Source organism: Oncorhynchus tshawytscha, linkage group LG10 (assembly GCF_018296145.1).
Source record: "Oncorhynchus tshawytscha isolate Ot180627B linkage group LG10, Otsh_v2.0, whole genome shotgun sequence".
Lineage (NCBI taxonomy): Eukaryota > Metazoa > Chordata > Actinopteri > Salmoniformes > Salmonidae > Oncorhynchus > Oncorhynchus tshawytscha.
In genome coordinates, this window is record NC_056438.1 from 4,445,809 (window position 1) to 4,450,211 (window position 4,403).

Below are 4,403 nucleotides of genomic sequence, written 5' to 3' on the forward strand. Positions count from 1 at the left end.
CCCTGGTCAAAGTATTTTGTGTTTATCTTTATGTATTTGGTCAGGCCAGGGTGTGGCATGGGGTTTTTGTAATTGTGGTGTGTTTGTCTTGGGGTTTTGGTGGTGGTATTGGGATTGTAGCTTAGTGGGTTGTCTAGCAAGGTCTATGGCTGTCTGGAGTGGTTCTCAATCAGAGGCAGGTGCTTATCGTTGTCTCTGATTGGGAACCATATTTAGGCAGCCATATTCTTTGAGTTTGTCGTGGGTGATTGTCCTTAGTGTCCTATGTGTACTCTGTTAGTTTGCACCAGATAGGCTGTTTCGGTTTCGTTTATTGTTTTGTGTAGTGTTCATGTTTTCTTTGTTGTATTAAACATGGATCGCAATCGACACGCTGCAGTTTGGTCCGACTCTCCTTCATCACCACTAGAAAACCGTTACAGAATCACCCACCACCAACGGACCAAGCGGCGTGTCAACAGAGGCAGCAGCAGCAGGAGCAGCAGCAGCTACAGTGGGAGAGGTTGCACCACCTGAGATATGGACATGGGGAGGAGGAATTGACGGTAAAGGACCCCCTGGAATGAGCCTGAGATTATTGTCGCCCAAAGTCGAGCTGGAGGCAGCAAAGCAGAGAGGCGGCATTATGAGGGAGCTAGCATGGCAGAGCGGATGCAGCCTCCGAGAGTCAGCCCCAAAATTTGGGGCTCACAGGGAGTATGGCTATGCCCAGGTAGGAGACCTGCGCAAACTCCCTGCTTACCGGGGGCTGGAGACCGGGCAGGCACCGTGAGTTATGCTGTGGAGCGCACGGTGACCTAGTGCGGGTGCACAGCCCGGGTTGGGTATATTCCAGCTCCCTCAGATCGGCCGGGCTAGAGTGGGCATCGAGCCAGGTAAGGTTGGGCAGGCTCTGCTCAAGAGCTCCAGTGCGCCTGCACGGTCCGGTCCATCCAGTACCACCTCCACACCCCAGCCCTCCGGTAGCAGCTCCGCACCAGGCTTCCTGTGCGTGTCCTCGATCCAGTACCACCAGTTCCAGCACCACGCACCAGGCCTTCAGTGTGCCCGCCTGTTCAGCGCAGCCAGCGCTTTCTCCTCTCCTGCGCTGCTGGAGTCTCCCGCCCTGTTTAGCGCAGCCAGAGCCTTTCTCCTCTACAGCGCTGCCGGAGCCTCCCGCCTGTTCAGCGCAGCCAGAGCAGCTTTCTCCTCTACAGCGCTGCCGGAGCCTCCCCCGCCTGTTTAGCGCAGCAGCCTTCTCCTCTCCTGCGCTGCCGGAGTCTCCCGCCTATCTAGCGCTGTTAGAGCTTTCCTCATCTCCAGCGCTGCCGGAGTCTCCCGCCTGTTGCAGCCCAGAGCCTTCCTCCGACACAGCGCTGCCCGAGTCTCCCGCCTGTTCAGCGCAGCCAGAGCTGCCTAGTCTGCATGAAGTGCCAGAGATGTCAGTCTGCATGGAGCGCCAGAGCTGTCAGTCTGCATGGAGCAGTGCCAGAGCTGTCAGTCTGCATGAAGCAGCAGCCATGGAGAGCTGTCAGTCTGCATGGAGCAGCCAGAGTCTCAGTCTACATGGAGCAGCCTAGAGCTGCCAGTCTGCATGGAGCAGCCAGTCTCCGCATGGAGCAGCCAGAGCTGTCAGTCTACATGGAGCAGCCAGGAGTCTGCCAGTCCACATGGAGCAGCCAGAGCTGCCAGTCTACATGAAGCAGCCCGAGCACCAGTCTGCATAAAGCAGCCAGCTGCCATGGAGCAGCCAGAGCTGTCAGTCTGCATGGAGCAGCCAGAGCTGTCAGTCTGCATGGAGCAGCCAGGAGCTGCCAGTCTGCATGAAGCAGCCATGGAGCTGCCAGTCTGCATGGAAGCCAGTCTGCATGGAGCAGCCAGAGCTGTCAGCTGCCAGTCAGCAAGGAGCTGTCAGTCTGCATGGAGCAGTCAGTCTGCACGGAGCTGCCAGTCTGTAGCTGCAGAGCTGTCAGTCTGTAAGGAGCTGCCAGTCAGCACGGAGCTGCCAGAGCGGTCAGTCTGTGGAGCCGCCAGAGCTGTCAGCCTATATGGAGCAGCTAGTGCCGCCAGTCTGCCCAGCGCCACCAGTGCCCCCAGTCTGCCCAGCAGTCCCCAGTCTGCCCAGCGCCGTCAGTCTGCCCAGCATCGTCCCAGTCTGCCCAGCGCCACACCGCCAGTCTGCCCAGCACCGCATGAAGTCTGCCCAGCACCGCCAGTCTGCAGCGTCGCCAGTCTGCCCAGCTGTCAGTCTGCCCAGCGCCACCAGTCTGCCCAGTACCGCCAGTCTGCCCAGCGCCGCCAGTCTGCCCAGCGCCGCCAGTCTGCCCAGCATCTTTTCCAGTCTGCCCAGCGCCGCCAGTCTGCCCAGCGCCCGCCAGTCTGCCAGCGCCTGCCAGTCTGCCCAGCGCCACCAGATCTGCCAGTCAACCAGACTCTTCCAGATCTGCCAGTCAACCAGACTCTTCCAGATCTGCCATGAACCAGACTCTTCCAGATCTGCCAGTCTGCATGGACTCTTCCAGATCTGCCAGTCAACCTGACTCTTCCAGATCTGTCAGTCTGCACAGAGCTCTTCCAGATCTGCCAGTCAACCAGTCTGCACAGAGCTGCCAGTCTGCACGGATCTGCCAGTCTGCCAGGAGCTGCCAGTCTGCAAGGAGCTGGTGAATCTACCTGCCTGAGCCAGGACTCCTGAGATCTATCACCTGCCTGAGCCTCTCACTCCTGAGCTTCCTCTCACCCTGAGCTTCACTCCTGAGCTTCCTCTCACCCTGAGCTTCCTGAGCTTCCTCACTCCTGAGCTTTCTCTCACTCCCCGAAGCCTCCTCAGTCCCGAGCTGGGCCTCGGTCCTCAGCTGTCCTTCAGTCCCGATCTGTTCCTCAGTCCAGTGGGGTTCTGGGTGAGGACTACTAGGCCATGGTCGGTGGCGAGGGTGGACTATCCAGGGACGAAGGAGAGGGACTAAGACATTAAAGCGAGTGGGGTCCACGTCCCGCGCCGGGAGCCGCTCACCATGGACAGACGCCCACCCGGACCCTCCCTATTGTTTTGAGGTGCGTTCGGGAGTCCGCACCTTAGGGGGTTCTGTCACGCCCTGGTCAAAGTATTTTGTGTTTATCTTTATGTATTTGGTCAGGCCAGGGTGTGGCATGGGTTTTTGTAATTGTGGTGTGTTTGTCTTGGGGTTTTGGGGTGGTATTGGGATTGTAGCTTAGTGGGTTGTCTAGTTACTGTCTATGGCAGTCTGAAAGTGGTCTCCCCAATCAGAGGCAGGTGCTTATCGTTGTCTCTGATTGGGAACCATATTTAGGCAGCCATATTCTTTGAGTTTGTCGTGGGTGATTGTCCTTAGTGTCCTATGTGTACTCTCTGTTAGTTTGCACCAGATAGGCTGTTTCGTTTCGTTTATTGTTTTGTGTAGTGTTCGTGTTTTCTTTGTTGTATTAAACATGGATGCAATCGACACGCTGCAGTTTGTCCGACTCTCCTCATCACCACTAGAAAACCGTTTACAATGGGTTTACTCTTTTAGCTTCCTGTGCCAACCGGAAGTGCCATAATTGGGGTCAAAGGGGGCTGTTTCTGAATGTTAAAAAAGTCTGATCTTTCCAAAACTTCAAATGTCTGATTATGCAAACCATCATGAACTGTAAATCAGTCATTCATCCCATTAGATTTCCAAGAAAACTCTCACACACACAGCAAGGATGGAGACACAGTGTGGGGCTCAGAGACACACAGAGCCTGCAATAGTTACCTTTGTTCAAACTATCAAAGAACAAATGCTCAGAGCTCTGAAAATGTAGAAACTCGTTATAGAGCTCAAGTCGATAGTGCACGGTGAGTTATGTGACTCTAGAACGTTCTCAGATTGAGAAACAGCCACATTTGCAGTAACTTCAATTCATTTTGACCATTACGAAAATGACGACATTTAGAAAAGCCCCAGAGCCACAAGACTAGGTGCATTAAAACCGCCTCGGCCCATAAAGACGGACCCCAACGTTTGTGTCCGATAGCTCATTCATGGACCCCGTAGCAACTCCCGGAAAATGTGGATTATCAGCACCAATTAAGGTCGCTGCTCGGGCTCCAAATTACCTATTGAGCCGAAACTTGGGATTCGAGGTCGCCTCAGCTAGGCCTACGTGTAATGCCAGAACTGGACCCGCAGCTAGATAGTAACTACGTGTTATATGCTTTTATTATGGTTTAACCTTGTAACTAGGGGGCAGTATTTTCATTTTAGGAAAAATAACGTTCCCGTAATAAACGGGATATTTTGTCAGGACAAGATGCTAGAATATGCATATAATTGACAGCTTAGGATAGAAAACACTCTAAAGTTTCCAAAACTGTAAAATATTGTCTGTGAGTATAACAGAACTGGGTTAATGCCTATGGATTTGGGTCCACTTCATGT